The sequence below is a fragment of the Falco peregrinus genome, chromosome 2 (assembly GCF_023634155.1).
Source record: "Falco peregrinus isolate bFalPer1 chromosome 2, bFalPer1.pri, whole genome shotgun sequence".
In the NCBI taxonomy this organism is placed as follows: Eukaryota; Metazoa; Chordata; class Aves; order Falconiformes; family Falconidae; genus Falco; species Falco peregrinus.
In genome coordinates, this window is record NC_073722.1 from 6,139,372 (window position 1) to 6,157,911 (window position 18,540).

Below are 18,540 nucleotides of genomic sequence, written 5' to 3' on the forward strand. Positions count from 1 at the left end.
AGGGACAGTTTTGCACCTGGAAACATGAATAGGTAATGCAAATAGCCCACGTCCGAGAATATTCTGGGAAGCAAAGTGAAGTCAGCTACCTACCTCCCATTTGGAATTAAAGAAGTTTAGGTAGCACCACCCTGCCAGGTCCCTTTCAAACTCTCAGAACCATGCCTCTCAAAATGCCCGAGCTGTGACTGTCAGCACGGAGTGAATGATATGGAGTTAATTGCCTTCTTTTGTACCTGAGACCAGGAGGACCGCTGGTGATGGATGTAGGCTGACTGATGGAGGCGGAGGGGGCAGAGGAGAGGAAAGCAGCTTTCCAGGGCAGGATGTGTCCTGTTTGTACATGTCGTCCATTCCACAAACTTGTATATTCTGAATGTATCATCAACAAACAATGAGCAGCCTGTTCTGCTAATATTTGTTGACATATAGGATCTTACATACTCTTTTTGTCCAAGGTAGTCAATAGCATTTGTTTTGATTAGGGAATGACTGCAGAGCTTAGCTCTCCAGAATCCGTACGTCTTTTTCAGCCTCTGCAAGGGATCCGTGGAAGGGCAAAACACCATTATCAGTAGATTTCATTGGAGGTGTTTTGCTTCCATCTCTCATCTACTCCTGCTTGAACAACTGAGCAGAAGTAAGTAAAATCTATAACAGTCCAAATGTTGAATGAACGTCTTTTCACTGATGCAGAAAACATACATACAAGGAATTTCTGCAAGTTTTACATTTGGCCAAGGACACTGAGGTCTGCAGTGATCTACATCTGTGCAAAACCATCTCCACATTTCCAGCTACTGCACAGACTGTGTATGCCATGTGCATGCGTTGGGCTGACCCTGTGGCCAGAGCAGCTGCTCCATGGTCCTTCCCTGCTGCACCGTGGTGACACTGAGCTCTAACAGCTTCACAGCTCGTATGTTGGCTGCGTAAAGGAGAAAACTGTGTGCTGGGAAAATTTACTGCTAATGGGTATATTGACTCTTTCAAAAAATCTGCTGCTTTCTATTGCTGAAAGTTTTATCAGGAACTTAAACTCCAGGATAAACCAGTCCTGGCTAATATTACATCTTCGCATTTGCTCCCTTTGCATCATACACTGGCATGATGACTTCTGTCTCATTCCAGTGTAATTACTTTTTCTGATACAAGGTAATTACTACTTCTTGTCTTGGAAGGAATACCTATGTGTCTGTAAAGACATTCTTCGGTTTGGGATCACTTTTCCAATACTTCTGCTACTATATATCTATGAAATTAAAAATCAAACTAAATCACAATAGATTTCATGTTGCCCATTAAGCAACACAAAGTATGTATACTTATGCAAAATCCTAGAGGACTCTTAACAATATAAAATCTCTTTTGTGCCATCAGATTTCCAGGCTTAAAGTCTGGTGAAATGTTTTGGTTATTCTTAAATGATCCTCAATACTGAAGGAGGAAAGGCTTGAAAAGAAGCCAAACTTGAGATTAAAAAATATACATACACTGTAACTTTTGTTTTCTTTCAAAGTTAGATGAAAGGACTGAATAGCCCAAATGGGAGGCTAAAACACTTGCAATGACAGAATGGTTGGGGCTGAGTTTTGTTTGCTGTTTCACTTCAATCTACATTCACTTTCTTTCCAAAATTTTTAGCTAAGCCATCAAAGTAAAAATTTTTCTTTTGTGATCTCTGCCCTTTTTTTTTTTTTTTTTCCCATAGGTTCATTTATGCTGCCAATTTTTTTTGCGATATTGTGTGTTTCAGTTTCTCCTCTGTTCTCTTGCTGTTAGACCTCTTGAATACCTCTCCAGCTAGGAAGTCCAGAGATCATGAACTCACATGAATGCTTTGATAGTAGTCAGGAGCACTGAGAGCAGTACTTCTGTTTATTTCAATAGAACATATAATTATTATCTTTGGTGTACTTGCAAGGAGAAAAAAAGGATTAAGATACTGTTGGACACCGTCCGAGCCCTGCTGGAATCCTCAGTGGTTTTTAGGGTTTAAAATTACCAGGATGTTAATTTTCACTGAGAACAGTCAGCTCTGGATAAGGAGATATATCTGTATGGTGTGTTTCAAGTGAGAAAATTGCTAGAAATGTTCTGAGGGGCTGATACTCCGACATGTGAAATAACAATAAGACAGTTACATTCATTTCACCCTCCACCAGCTCTCTTCTGTAACATGCCTCTCAGCTAAGCTCTATTCATCATTGTGTTATTTTTAGCTTGGTTTCCAAAGGAAACAAGGCATATGAGACCGTGTTGTCTGTCTGTCTGCTTATCACTGCCTCCATAACAACGCACTATTGGCCAGTTTCAACCAAACTTGACAGCGGGATAAAAATCTGCAGGATGTGAAGTAGCTGCCAGTTTCCCAAAACTGGGTGGCTGATGGAGAGGCTGCAGTGGGAGCTGAGCGGCTGCATGTACCTCGGCATGGCTGGCACACACAGCAGCCACAGCATCAATCACCCTAACACCAAAACTGGGCAAGGATATGGGGAAGGGATGGGCCATCAAGAGCCATCAGGAGCCGGCTGTTCCCTCCTGGGCTTCTCTTTGACTTTCTTACCCGCACACAGAAAGAAACTTTCCTGCCACGATACCACTTCAGCTGGTAAGTGCTACACTTTTTGACACTGTCGCAAAAAGACCTCATTGTGCTAAGGCACAGATGAAATAGGTTTCCCCCATTCTTATGTTTGCCACCAAGTCCAACTTCAGTTAGTCCTTTTGTTTTAAGGCATGTGGTAAGAAAGACATTTGTTAGAAAACAGCTTTCCAAAATGACACCTCTGTCAGGTGTCATTATTCCTCTATCAGGAAAAATTATGAATATGACCCCCAGTCCTACTCTGCTGCTGGTATTTAATAAGGCAAAACAAAACAACGGAAGGAAAAAAGATTAAATTTCCACCAGGCATCACCTGCCCCATTCACAAAGGGTACAGACGAGCCAGTGGAAAAGGCAGGGTCTTGACTGGCTGCTCAGAAATTGGCAGGGTAACTAACCCCAGGTGATGTCTGCTGGTGGAAGTCGGGAGGAGCCTGTCCTCTCCCCCGGCTCACACAGCTGAGCAGAGACACAATCCCTGACTCTGCTGTCAGGCTGGGCCATGGCCAGGTCACTTCAGCCACACTCCATGGCCAGGGAGCGGTGATGGAGGTGAAGCTGATATTCGGCCAGCATTAACTCTGCCTGCCAGCGAGGGGGTCTGCTTCGTAATGCTGCCATTGCCAGAAAGACCAAAACGTTTCAGTAGCAGTTCCACTCCCTATCCTGTTTTTCCTCTTACAAGAAAAATTTAGTGCTCAACAGGCTTATTCTTTTTGTACCTCAGCACTGCAAAGGCAGAAATCTTGGATTGACTGACCTGAAACCAGTGGAGACGAGGAAAACCTCTGAGGAGCTGGCAGCTCTCACTTTGACGTACAGAACGGAGACTGGCACCCAGGAGTGGTCGTACGGACATCAGAGGGGTGCCCACTTCGAGTCATCCCCCCACCTGAAATCAGGGCTCCCACTGTGACCAGCATGACAGGTAACATCACCATGAAAAGCTATATATGTGGTGTCTATAGCTTAAATATTACCAAGCTGGATAAAACATCTGTTTTAGCCAAAGTGAACAGACCTGGGAGTCTGTCTGCTTTGGGGCTGTTTATTAATCTTATTTATTTGTTTATTTAGCCTTTATTTTTTTTAATGGCAATCAAAAGCTTCACATAGAAGCATAAACTAAAACTATACTTAAGCCTTTAAAGCAAGCCAACACCCAGAATTACCAAGTGCTTGCAGTTCTCATTAAGAACCAACCGATGTTTACTGGTTTGAAAGTGCAGCTTGGCATCTCTGTAATTCAAGCACTGGGAGAAAAGCTTCACTGCTTAGCTCACTCCTCAACAAACCAAGGAGCCTGCAGAAGAGAGAGATGGGGGGGTGAGAGATGCCCACTGTATAACGGTTCACGGGAGTCTTTGCTTTTCTTTTACAGCATTTTTTTGAGTCACCATAACAGTGTCATCAAGTACTGAGACCGTTGGGTTCAGTGACCCCTTTGTAAAGCATAGGGTTATTTTCCCAAATATTTATCTTTTCAGCTGAAAATGTCAGTGCTTGAACTCTGACTGGAGCTACATTCTTGGAAGCAAAAGCAAAGTACTTTCAGCTGTTTGAAATAACTTCAGATTTTATAAAAAAAAGTCATACATAGTTGCATGTATTTTGCAACGCCAAAAGAAAAAACAAGGAATTAAGTCTGACAACTGACTTGGGCAATGCTTTCAAGTAGATCTATTGCCTTTGCTGGAGTTGAAATAAAACGAGGATCTTCCAGGGGAAGCACACAACTTGTGCATTCATGTGAGATGTATCTTTACAAGGTGCACATGAATGCATAGCTAGTGACAGCAGGTTTATAAGGATGCAAAAGGCAGCATAGCAGTCAGAAAGAGAATCTGGCACCAGAATTGTGACTGTTCATGTTTCATACCCTCTTTCAGTCTTGAGACAAGATGGATTGATGGGGCAGTGGAGGAAATAAGTCTCCTAAACTTGAGTGCAAGGAGTACAAACTGGGAAGACCCAGATGAAATAAAGGTGAAGAAGGCTGGCATGCATCCCAGTGATTACCAAATCAACGGGAATAGTAAACAATTTTTTCTATTAAGGAAAGTAATGTATGTTCATAAAATAGATGCTGGAAAACTCAGAATTACTTTCTCAGGCTTGAGTCGTTATTCCCTTTTAAGACGCATGAAGAGAAGAGATACCACTTGGTTTAGCTACTGAGCTAAACTTAGAAGCACACTGTACGCAACCACACTACCACGCCCTGGATGACCATTAGCTATCACACAGTGCACTCCGTGTCATCTGTTCTCTGTATTTCATATCACTTTAACAGAGGCATGTTGGTTAAGAGAAGCACATTATTTTTGGAGGTAGGGGTGGAGTGAGGAAGAGAACAAAACAAGGAAACCCGAGTCCTAAGAACAGGGACAGTGCATTAAAAAAGCCACTCTAAAAAAGAGAGATGCTTTAATAAGCTGGAAAGCAGTGATTGTCCTTTCAAACCTTGTTTCTGTATCTGGAATTTTCACTAGGAAATCAGTGCTGAAATTACTCCAATGAATTATTGAAATCTCCACATAAAATCTGCACTTAGAGTCCTGGATCTTGCACTTGTGCTTATTAGAAGTGCAAAGATATGAAAAACTTCTGGTCTTTTAATTTATGCACCCATGCCAAGATTTTTGTGAAATATTTATAGGGTGACTTTTTCAGCTTTTTTCTCTCCAGATTTTTTTAAAAAATCCTTATTAATTGCATTTATAGCATCACTGATTTAACTGAAAGGGGGAGCTGATATCTGAGATGACCCCTTCTTTCCACGTAGGGGAATAACTTGATCTGTGAAACTGACTGCCAGAGGATGTTACGGAGACCGCTTTGGTCTCTTGGGGGACAGGTGTGTGGGTGCTTCCTATGCCGGGTGGCTCAGGGAGGTCCTGCATGGCTGCTTGCCAACAGCCGGGAAGGATCACAGTCTACATGCTCCATTATTAGTATGACTTACATAGAGGCATCTGTTCCCAGCCTCTGTCAGAGACAGGCTACGGGGCTACCCTGGCTGGGATCTGACCCGACCTGACAGCTCAGCATCACGCCTCTCAGCCAGGCTCAGTCCCTGCCTCAGGCTCAGTAGCTGTTTAACAACATTCATGTGGCTTCAGGCCAGGTCAGAGCAAAATCTGATCTGGCTGCAAGAATACTGAGGCAGCGGCGCGTTCCAGATTATGATCTTGACAAAACATGACCACCTGGACAAGATGGGTGCCTCCTCTAAAAGATAATGGGCAAAGAGCAGCTCCCTCCATCTCCTCCATGGGACCTGTCTCTTAAAAGCCATGGAAAAGAGCTAAAGCACATTGCAGTCCCTGGGGAAAACGTCTGCCGCTGCACAGCACTTCTGCACTAGTGAACCTGCCCCAGCCCAGCCTGGTGGCAACACGATGTCCCCCCTGCCTCGCGCTCAGCTCCAGTCTAGCCCAGCTGACAATGGCGGTGCAAGGAAGTGGGCAAAACATCTCTTCTCTTTTTCATTTTAAAAAGCTGTTGTAACATTTTTCTGCTGAAGACCTGCTGCTTTTTCTAAATCATACTCGTTCCGATAAAATAGAAAAACCTGAGAGAGGATTTTGTCTCATGGTGGATCTGGGGCACAATTTCTGACTGGTATTGCAGGAAAAGTTGTTATACTCTTTAAATCATCCTCTCTGCAATATTGTGCAGTGTTTGTGGACTGCTGCAACCGCTTGTCTGGCAAATACTCCAATTAATATAAGCAATCATATTGTTCTACAGTCATCCAGGAAACCAACAGCCTCCCTTTCCTCCTGACCCTCTTAGCAGCTTCCTGTCCTTCCTGCGCTCTTCCTAACGCACTTGGCGGATTTCAGCACAGCATTGCCTTGGGGAAGCAAGCTTCCCAGAGACTTCTGTTGCAGAGAATCCCTAAGAAATAAAAAGCTCTTCTTAGGGCATCCCCAAGACGATGCCATTCCCCATGGCCCGTTGAATGCAGCATCCTTCCTGGAAACAGCCAAACTCTGCCTTTGCTCAGGACCATAAACATCTTGCTTGACCCTGATGGGATAGCAGCACTCTCAAGACTTTGCAAAGCCGTTTGCTCTGGAGGAACCTTTTTGCTACACCCACTATTGCACCTCTTTGTGTCCCTCAGAATACAGGGAAGAAGAGGGGTAAGCAGGTATTTACCTGAGGGAAACTTTCTGGCCAACAGCAGGGAAAGTGATCGGTGCCCTTCATGATCTGCCACCATCTGCCTTTCCAACCTCCTCTCATGAGTCTTTGCACAGCAGAGGCAAGAGGAAGACTGGAGGGATACTGACTGGTGACAGCTCACCATGACCTCATGGCTCACCTCTCCAAGACAAAGGAAAACAACAAAAATCAGGGCATTACAGAGAAGGCTGCAGAGGGTACTTGCCCTCCTGAAGGCTGGTACCTGTCCTGGGAGACAGAAGGGAGTGAAATGGGGCCAGCTGGTGATGGGGCAAAAGGCAGCTGGATCTATCAGGGAAGCAATCAGGGGTGGGTGTGGGGAACCTAGATCTGTGGCTGGCTTTTCAGTGGGACCTTGCAACCATTTGCAAGGGTGATGTTATTTCTTCTGTGCCAGAGGCATGTCCCCAGGGGCAGGATGACAATGAGCCAAGCCCTGAGACTGGCAGCGTGTTCACCTTGTTGTGCTGACCAAGCCACAAGTAATTGTGTTGATCAAACAAATATCCTGACAGAGCTGAGAAGAGCTGAGCAGCTGTAGGCATGTCGAGTGCCTGTGCTGATGGGAGCAACTCCAGAGAGCAAACAGGGGAGAGGACAGCCGCCACTGGCATGTGAAGGGCTTGCTAGGAATGGGCCTACGGACGTGAAACCACACCAAGAGGGAACGCGTAGCCAGGCGAAGGGACGGGGGAATTTCCACAGAGCACTTAAAGATCTTATAAAACGTTCATTAAATTAGGTTTCCAGCAATTGTCAGCACTTGAATTACAAGGACCAAATGCAACTGAAAAGCTACCTTTTGCTTTCATGTGAAATGGTAACTACACATCAAACGTTTTAATCTTCTGCAATGACTAAATATGTGGAAATCTGTAGGTCTATTTATATAAAAACTTCCAAAGGCTACGTTATCTCTGTGATTTACCCCCACTCCTTCCCCAAGGGATTTTTCTTTCATGTCTTCTTGCACCGTCTACATTTATTTACCAGTGAATATCACTTCAAATGAATTTAGTAGCAGGGATGTTTATAGAAATAGCACATTTTCAATGACTTGTGGAGAACACTTACAAAGTGAATGTTGTAAAACACAAGTGTGTTTACATTAGAAAACCAATAACAGACTGGTTAACAGCCAGTCAAGGCATGGAAGAAAATAAAGAGACCTGTTCATCCACTCTGAACCAGTCTACAGCCTTGAATATTGCAATGCTTCTTGGTGGTTTTACCTCTTTTGTGTCAAACCTGTTTCCAAGTAAGGTTTAGACCAAGAATTTTTCACTGAAACTATTCAGAGGATCACTTGAACAACAATTTGAATAATCATTTGAAAATGCATTATTCTGGATGGAACAAAATAAAGCAAACCTCTTACAATAAGCAGTTTGCAATAAATTATTCAATCACCTCTAATCAAAAGTGCATAGCCTGAAGGAGAGTAAAGAAAAATAACTCAAAGCAGCAATTAATCTGTTATATTAATGAAAGGAACCATGTGTGACAATTGTACAAAATGAACTTTTCTGGAAACCCTTGTACATTCTTGTTCAGCTTTGGAGAACAATAATTTAGATATTAATTTCTTTGACAAGCAGCATTTGTTTCCAGGTCATCCAGCTGCTTGGTGGTTAGCAAATAGGAATAATGTGACAAAAGAAGGGACAACCCCATTGCCCTCTTCTGTAAGTGTAGTTTAATTTAGCTGATGAAGCTTACATCCCTTCCTGCCTTATGGAAGCCCTCTACCATCTGGCCATCAAGTTTAGCTATGTAGCTGGCACCCAGAGTTTAGGTAACTCTTTATGCTATATGAATGGGACGGAGAAAAGGGCAGCAGCAAAGGGGTTTAAACTCTTGACAACAGACGACATTCATGACCCTCGTCTGGCCTTGCCCTCATGCCTCAGTGAAGAGATGAAACCTCTGTAACCCCTACAAGTGCACGTGCAACTCTGCAGCACCTCCTCCCCTTCCTTCCCCCCCAAGTGAGACTGTTCAGTATGTCTGGTCTCTACCCATAAATAGCTGCAGGATGACTGAGGCTCTGCTTTTTAGTATGTGTGCTATTGCTGGAAGGATTTCACAGAGCTTTCAAATGATGAGCAATTAGCTGGCTTTAGCCCCACCGTGACTCTGCCCACCCCAGTGTGGAAGCAAACAAAAGAGGCAAAGAAGGCACTGACACTTTTTATGTTTCTCTCGATGCACTTGGAGGGCAAACATCATGACATTAGGTTTCACTAGATATTCATAGAGTCCTTTTCAGTTTTTTTTTAGTAATTCTGTGGCCTTCTGGAAGCCAGGTACATTTTCTGATCCTGCTCTGTTTTGAAAGCATAATCAACTAGAACTCAATTCCACAGTGCATATAAAAGACTGCTGGATCTGGGGCCAATTACACCTCTGAAGAATATCTACAGTACCAAGAATCATTTTCACTTGAAATGCATGTATTTCTGCATACTTGGAGAAACAGTCAGATAGGAGAACCATTTTACTTCCAGCTGTAAGAAATCTGACACCTGAACTGAGGCAAACCGAAATGCTCGCTGTAAAGGAAAAGTTGCCACAAATACAAATAAATGTCAACAGTTCATGGGCAAATTGGAAGTAAAATCCTCAAGCTGAGAGGAAGAGAAATGGTCTGAAACACACCGAAATGCAGGAATTATACTAAAGCCACAAAAATGGGAATATTTTCAGCATGGCATGGATTGAACAGTATGGGTTCACACAACAGAGGAACCTCAACGAAGCTGATACTGTCATTAGCCAGGCAGAGCATGTAGATGGACACAGTTGACATATCTTCAAGACAAATAACACCCTCCTTCCTTTCTGTTCACCATAATATTTGGAAAGCTAACTTCTGTTCCTTGCCTTGACTTAATTTCCCTCAGGCCAAAGTGAAATCAAAGTTGAATCAAGGAAGAGACAGCAAGCAGAAGAAAGAGATACATACCGGTAAACATGGTCTCAGGTTACCTGAATACCCAAGGCAGAACCAGAATGCGGGTCAGTATTAACATGAGGGCGTGGAAAGTCTATGTTTATGTGCATAAACTGGAAAGTGATCAACACATTCCTGTCTCTAATTCTCCAAGATAGAGCCACTGCAACAACATTAAAGGAAGCTCTGAGTGTCTCAGGTATTTCAGGGGTGTTTTATGGAAGTCCCTAGTAAGCCACCAGAAACAGTGGTGTTGGTGTCGGGACAAGTCTAAGTCAGGAAAAGCAGGAAAGTCAAAACAAACATGCTGAAACAGTGTTTTTTAAAGCACGTTAAACCCCTGACTATAAGGTACCTTTCAGAAATACAGCAGCTTTTCTTCCTTACTTTTTAAACATGGACCAGTAAAATGAACAGCTTTTTATCTATTTTAGCCAGCAGAGAAACCATTCTCTGAAAGCTTAACAAAACTTTCCAGTGTTTCCCATACCTTGCCAATTTTCAGCAAGGCCGTGAAGGGAAAGAGCCATCCAGTCATTATCTGACTAAAACCAGAGAGCTGCTTTTACTTATACACTGACAAGAAGGAAGGTGTTACCCAGAGGTCAACTTCTTAAGCATTTGTCCCAGGAAATATAATTTAAGACCCTGAAGCAACTTTGTCCAATGACAGCTTTTGGGGGATACTGCTCCCACCAGCAATCCTGCAACCATTCCAGAAGCAACGCACTGGAAAAAACCACACGTGCAAGCATTCAGCCAAATGCCAGGTAAAAATTCCCCTTCTAGAGCCTTGCAGAGATGGCAGAGATAGCTTGATAATGCCTAGGAGTCACTAAATTGGTGGTTGCACTGGTGCACAAACTTCCCTACAGCTGTCATACTGGTATGCTACCCCAAACCTAAGCAGGCATTGACCTGGGTCCATCATATTCCCTTTTCCAAACCTAAACCAGACAGTTGTGTAATGTTCCAGCCCAGTTTCTAAAATCGATAATCATATTCTTCAGAGCTTTGCCATATAATTATGGACACCTTTAGAGAAACCAGATATCCTTGTAGGTTTGGATTAAGCTTCTTGCAGAATGTTTACACAGAGCACAGTTATCTCCTTCTATTATTAAACCCAAATAAAGGAGACATTGCTCACATAAGAAGAAGAAAAAAACTACTCTTTTTCAAGGACAATTTATGTGGGGATCTTCAAGGGTTTTGCACATCCAAGAGAAATACAGACATCTAAAAGAGTAGAGTTAGGAAGTGAAAACAGCATTGCTGAAAGTACCCCTGTTGCACTGACACGGTACATGCAAATGACAGCACTGCATCCTTGTTTCTTCAAGGCAAAATCCCCCTTCATGCTAGATGAAAGGAGTTTCTAAATTATAGCTATACGTTTTTAACAAGAGTTCACAAGGCTTCCTTCCTTAAGCACTGTTTAGATAAGGTGCTTTAAAACAGAAATTCACCCTTTCTCAGGTTCAAACAAGATCGTAGTTTCCTGTCATTCCAAATTTCTCTGTACCTCTGTCAAACCACCACCACTTGTTCTCAGCAGCGAGGGTTCACCACCAAACAACCCGGCTGGTGCTTCACACACAGGGTAGGATCATCGAGAGACTTCCCACGTTGAAGGCATCGCATTTCCTTGGATGGGAAGGCAGGTAGAGTTAAGCATAAATAAGGGGGTACAATGTCCATGCAAGGCTATCTGGATAGTAAGTGGTGGTATCCTTAACATTCGTTGCGCTGCCAGTTTGAAAACCAAAACTATCTGCCAGAAATTAATTGCCATGCAGTGTGACCAGTTTACCTGAATTACAACAATACAGGGCCAGGAAAGAAGTCTGTGACAGTGTCAGCAAGGTCTCACATTGTGCCTCGATGAGAAGAGCTCTAGAAGACTGAACATCCACATCTCCACCCCTCCCTATCTTGGAGTTGTAATTTCGCCTCATCCATCAAGCAAGAGAACAGTGGAGCGCCAAGGTCTGCAGGCTTTGGGAATAAGAGGTGGGGGGATGAGGTTTACTGGAAAGCTGCTCATGTTTCATTCTAGTAATCCTGTCTGCTTCCAAGCAGATTTCAGAAAAAATATCAGTGTTCTGCTGAATAGCTTTAATGGGATTACCTTTAAGGCTTCTCTAATAAGTGGTGTTATTAAGTTGTCTGGCTCATCGGGAGACTTACGCATAACCACTGGCACCCCCCCCTTTTTCCTGATTTTGTTACAAATTGGAATTAGTGTCTGCTTGGTGTTGGGTTTCGTGTTTTAAAGAGGATTGGGTTAGGGGAAAATCTTTTGGGTAAAGTCCTTTTTAAAATTTTGCCTATGTTAAAAAAAATCCCTTTCAGCCTACAAAACATGTTCTAAAAGGGATTAGAGATGCTGTTCAGTATAAATCTGCCAGGAAGTCCAAATCAAGATTTCACAGACCAAACACGGTACAAATAATTGGAAAGGCCTAAGATTTTGCAGGAAAAACTATCTTAGATTTCTGAAGTCAGTCTGAAAGTCCAGAAAAAAATCAAAGAGAGTGGGCAGAGTTTGAAATGATGTAATTCTTTCAGCCTTTCAAGGTGACTCATTTAAAAAAATATTTACACTTAAATCACTCTTTGTAAAAAAAGGTGAATGCACTTAGAGAGCATTGACTAGAATGTTTTGAACTTGATGGAAAGTCTCTCTAAAATTGAGTGAAAAAAAGGCTATTAAATTCAAGGAGTTCTAGATTCGTTCCCTTCAAAATAAATAAAAAAAACCCAAAAACAAACCCAAACATGGTATCCTAAGACCAAGACACATTATGACAACATGAATGAAGAATTGTTAAAACACAGGAAAGGTTCATCCCCATGAAGACAACCCATGCAAATGACATAAAACTCCAGAGCTACTGTATCCAGATAAAGTTTTATTGAGGGAAATTTCCCCAGGGTATGGCATTCAAAGGGCCACTTTTGTGGGACGTTCTGCAGTAGTAATGGTGACCATCAGGAAGGTTACAGCTGTGTTGGTAGTGTTGACACCTTCAAAGTCATTCTCATTCACCCATGACAGGAGGGGAACAGGCCCTGATGCCAGCACAGTCACTGCCAGTGAGTTTTAGTGCAAGGCAATTTGTTTTCCCTCTATTATGGCTTGATTCTCATCCACCTCTGTTGGCAGCAGAACCTTTTGTTGACTCTAAAATAAAAGTTGTATACTTTGAACAGTTTCACGTGGAATTGCTGAAAAAAGCAGAGCTATTGATTCAGAAGCTTTTTAAAATTCGGTTTTGATTGCTAGGCTTATGGGAGATGATGCTCTCTACATAGGTACTGTCAATTAAAGTTTTGGTAGGCATTTGGATGTGGGCACCAAAACCCTAAGGCAACAAGTTTTGAAGCAAAGATTATCTATCTATCTATCTATCTATCTATCTATCTATCTATCTATCTATCTATCTATCTATCTATCATTATTTATTGCCTTAGAAAAACAAGGAATGCTTACTTTTATTTGGGGTCTCCATCTTGTATATGTGGGACCTCAGAGGAAGCGGGAACTTCAAGTGGGAGAATGCTAATACAGCACAAGAAACCTGCGTGGGCTTTGTTTTTCACGTGGGAAATAGCACAGATGAGTTTTAAAACTGCAATAAAAGTAATTGAGCAATTGCCAAGACTTGTAGTCATGATCTCAGGTTTTCACTCACTGAGCAAATACCCTTGAAACTCCCATTATGGTTTATGAATCAGCCGCTGTCTTACTTTCTTAGAGATATCATCACTACAAATAAAAATGTTGAATCCCTGGGGAGATCAGAAGATTCTGGTCTCTGTTCTCAGGGACTTTTATTTTCTGGGGTGTGCATGGGATTCCTGCTTTATTTCTTGGAAATGGAAAAAAGGGGCTTGGGATTCGCTACACCGACCAGCCTCCTGTTTTCTCAATATACACCTGACCTTTCCTAACTACCCAGTACAAGGAGGAGTTCAAAACACAAGAAACCACACTCTGGCAGCCTTATACCTTCTGCTCAGCATTTTATACTGTGAGGAATTTCATTGCTGTTAGTGGGACTTCTCATGCAGAAAGGTCTTTTTCAGTATGTGCAGTGCCATCAAAGTCTCACCCTACATATATCTAGTGCTATATGAAATATCCTGTACATTATCGGTTCAGCTTAAAGATGCCAATAATCAAGGAAAACATATTCTGAAACCATATGATTCTGAGACTTCAGAACATATTAAAACTACTTCACCTCTTTATGCAGCATAAAGTGAAATCATTCTTTTTCCAGTTGCATTGGAAAATCTATTCATGCCCAGGTTTTCTGTGTTTTTCTAGTGACTCCCAATGGACATTACCAAACCAGCATCGCTGCTGAATTTCCAGGCAAAGATGTGGGACCCTGAGGTAAAAGGGAGCTGCTCGAGAGAACGAGTGCTTTTTTTGGGATGACTCCTTTCAAAACAGCATTATTACTATATTTGAAAGATCAAAGAACTGTTATCCATGATTCATTTTATACTGACTTCTCAACATGTACACTTAAACAAACAAATAGTGGAAGAGCATGAAAAATAGAAACATAAAGAGTAAAAATTTCATAAGAACCTAAGGAACTACACTCAGCTTTAAAGAATGATTTATGTATTAGGAGCACACTAAAGCCCATCTTCAACAATTTTATGCTTGTGATTCAAACAAATTTTCATTGGTTGACCTGTGTTTCTAAATGGATGGTACAAGCACTGAGTCATTTCTGAAAGCAGTTCAACTTTTTCACTCTATGTTCTAAGTATATTTATAGACACAAAGTTTTCTATAGATCTCTCTGATACTTAAGCACCTTTGTTGCACACACTGCCATAGACAGAACAATAGAGTTGTTGGTTTTTGGGGTATGTTAGGAGTATTGTGGCAATATAAGGTTATATCTACTTGCAGAGGTAAGTGGAGACCCTTTTTATATTAGGTGATACTTTTTCCCGAGGGGAAGAAGCTGGCTATGACCAAGAGAAGTTGGGGACAGCCACTGGCTATGATAAATGACTGTTAGCAGGACCCTTCCAATATCTGATCAAGTATAGGATGCTTTGATGACCTTCCTTATTTTTTTTAAGTGAGAAGGATGGAAAATCACAAGTATGAGTAACAGAAGCCTAAGTCTAGTCCTTTTTTAGACATGCTAAAGTTTTCCCTCTCTGTTCTTCATAACCCGTTTACATTGCTAATCTTCATGTGGTGCCTATTAGCAGAGCACAAATATGGAATGTTAAATCTCTGTGTATCCCAAGCTATCTACAACCCTGAAGGATTTGGGAAAAATTAAACAAGAGAGCAGGCAGATTTCCAGAAATAACACAGCTTTAACAAACACGTGAAATATTTATAGAACATGTAAAGAACAAAGGAAATGCAGCATTTCCTCCACGTACAATTTCTATCAGTGCTTCAGGAATACCATTTCCCTTCCATGTCGCTACCCTGAGGACAGGGACCACAGCTGATAGACCTAATAAACTCTCCTGGATTAACCTGATTTTGTCAAGAATATACATTCCAGTGACATATCAATTGCAATCCATAACTGCTTTGTTACTTTAGTTAAGTTTTTGAAAAAGGAATCTTACAGCAAACCTCTTGGCTGCAGCTAGGTGAGGTTTACTGGTAGCAAAACCTGCAGTGATGAAGTAATTGCATATTGCATTTTGTAACCACATAATGTTAACTGAATATGCAAAGTGTCTGCTGCTATAACAGCAAATACTGGGGTAGTGTAACATGTAGGAAAAAAAATATACATGACTCATTCAGATACCTTGAGCTACACAGAATTTCTGTAATTAATGGATGGTAAAATATTACGGAGGACACTCTAACATTGCATCAGTAGCTTGGTCTCATCTAGCACATTGTGTGCAGGATTGCTCATTTCATTTTAGAATGGGATATTACAAAATAGCGGACACTTTAGAGAAAGTTTAGGTATAGGGTTGAAAGACAAAAAGGACGGTTATGGGTCCAGGCACTTGACCTGATTGGCATTTCCACTGTCAAAAATTTAGCAATCTTCAGAATGATTTTGAATGTTTATATTAATGCCAAACTTTCCAGATTTTTTATTTAGTTCTGAGAACATTTTTAATAATTAAGCTTCTGTACTTCAAGACTTAGGCCATGATCTATTAGAGATTGAGATAAAACCAACTGTGGAAAGTAAATGACCATACATTTGCATACAGCAGAATTCTTGCACTGCCTCCAGTAGTCCTTGTGGTGGGATGCTGAGTACTGGAGCAAAGGTACCACAGTTCAAGACTGAAAAGCAGTGTTCGCCCGGTTTTGCATGTGTTAAATGAGGCACAGAAAAGTTAAGCAACTCTAATTTTAAGAGTAGTCAGTGCTAGAATGGAAGAAAGTCTAGATTTTCTTCTCAGTTATGTGGTTTCTCAGATTACAAAGTAGATATTTGAACATGTAGACATTTGGATAGCAAATACAATGGAATCCTAGAGTGAGAGGGGAGACACCCAAGCTGGAGCTAAGGGTTGGAAGAAAGATTTCTTCAGGTGTATGGGTGGAGCCCACTGCTCTTGATGGTGAAGGAGGGTGAAGCTGAAGTTCTTTAGAGTGCTCTCTGAAGCTTGCCTATCGTTTCAAAGGCTCACCGGCCTAGATTCCTACAGTTTATCCAACACTATGGGGAGCTGGAGACAAATGTCATTTAAGCGTGAGAGGATTAGCTATACAGAGCTCTTCTGCCCATGCCTCCCTCTTGCCTGAGGAGGCAGGTCTAGCTGTAAAACAAGATTAACTTTCAGACAAGGCAGTTCCCCAGCTTCTGCTGAGTTATGACGCTAGGTTTAAACAGTGTGACAGTTTATTCTCAGGCCACTTAATCTCTTAACGATGTTGTCTAGGCACTGCTTGAGAGATAGAAAAAGAATCTTGTTTCCACATTAAAAATATTCCTGTAATAATGAACTAGGCCAATCCAAAAGTCTTATTCCTTCAAGCGCAGGAGAACAAGTCTATTATTATTTTTTTTAAAGCAAAAAAAGCGCACACCATCAAAGGAAAAGTCATGACCTCTACCAATACTCACTCTCCTGATAAGACAAAAACTGAAGGCAAAAATGTTCTTCTCTCCCAAATAACCACCCAGTATGATCAACACCTCATAGAAAGGGACCCTAAGGCTCAGTTTGTCAACCAGAGACTCTTGCATGAAGAGGTGGGAGTTAATGAGCTTCTCCCAGTGCTCTTTGCTGAGCCAATGGTCTGTGTTGAGCCACGTGCAAATCCACGTATAGCTATGGCTGTTCAAAGCTTAAGCCTCACACCAGAGCTCTCAAAATTCCTGATCTCAAAAAGCCAGCCAAGAAAAGGAAAAAAGGTAGAAAACTGGAGCCAAAAGCTGACCTGCACTGAAAGTTTGAGCTTCTTTTTTTAATATACCTAAAAATGATTATGGAAATAATTACAACAAATAACTATTTGATTTTTCGCGTAAGTCAAAGATTATATACACATATACTTATGAAACTCTCTTGCCTGGGATCATGGAAATCTCTCAGCAACTTTAATTTAGCTGCTGTTAACATTCCTGCTACAATAGAGTCAAGTGCAAAGTGCATTGTAAATACTAGAGCTGTTTATAACCTAAAGGGCAAATTCAAATCCTGTTTAATTTCCTTACTGTTGTTCATAAAACAGTCATTTCAAGAATAGAAGCATGATGTGCAAGCATAGCAAATCTCACTTTTATCATAACATCAGAACAAAACAGTTTCTCTTTTCCAGCTTCGGTACCATTTTTGGAAGTGAGAGAAAATTTTATTCCGAGTCATGGAGAGGAACTCCAGACAATCCAGAGCTGCCCAGGTGTAACAACAGCAACAACAACAACAAGCCTCTTCCAGATTTTACAGATGATTGATTTTAGTATTTCTTGGCATTGAAAACCATGAGCGGCTGCTCATCACATTACCCTTGCTAATCAGAAAGGCACCACAGCAGCACTGTGGCTGGTGGCACCGGAGGTTTGCTGGCACTTGAAAGCAGGAGAACCCAAGGGACCCAGCAGAGAAGTCAACACTTTCATGACAGGGAGCTTGCTAAAAATAAGTGGTTGTACACATTCTCAGAGATCTAGGCCTAGTTGTGAATGATTCATGCACATGGAAAGGAGCCAGATTTGCTGGATGCATTAGGTTGCAATGAGCTCACGAACTGCACTCCCCATGCTGAATGGTGCAAACATAAACTGCAGAACAGATACGGGTGGAAATAAATTGATACCATTTTTACTCTGAGAGACTGTGGAACGTTTAGGATGTTTGATAATAATTTCTATGCTACTGTGGAACTTATAGACAGTCTTAACACAAGTCTAGAAACCAGAACTAAAGCAGAAGATAAAACAGCAGAAGACCCTTCATTACTGAATATGTTTAAGTTGTATCCTGCAAACAAACTTCAGACACAACATGGAAATCTATTATTAACAAACTAGTGTAAATCTTGGGCCAAACCGGAATTGTGCGTGTTTTCTGTGTCTAAAGTCCATTAACTTCTGTCTGGGTCTCTGATTATTAAATGTTCTTAAAATACTTTGCCCATTTGCAAATTTATCAGCTGACATTTTGATAGTTAAAGTTGTAACTTTTATTCTAGCTCAAGGAACTATTTTTTTTTTTCTTACTGGAGATCTTTTTGGACCACCTGATTGGTGACTAGATCTGTAATCAGTAGCTTTTAGCTCTGTGAAGGAAAGAGAAACATTAA

General features: G+C 41.6%; 1 long non-coding RNA gene across 1 annotated transcript; it reads left to right on the forward strand.

Annotated features, from left to right (window-relative positions):
- Positions 1-2,415: 2,415 nt before the first annotated feature.
- On the forward strand, positions 2,416-18,216 carry LOC114010329 (uncharacterized). The gene is made up of 4 exons (XR_003551716.2): positions 2,416-2,614; positions 3,339-3,539; positions 14,095-14,163; positions 17,557-18,216. It is a non-coding gene; the product is annotated as an uncharacterized LOC114010329 (long non-coding RNA).
- The last annotated feature ends 324 nt before the right edge of the window (positions 18,217-18,540 follow it).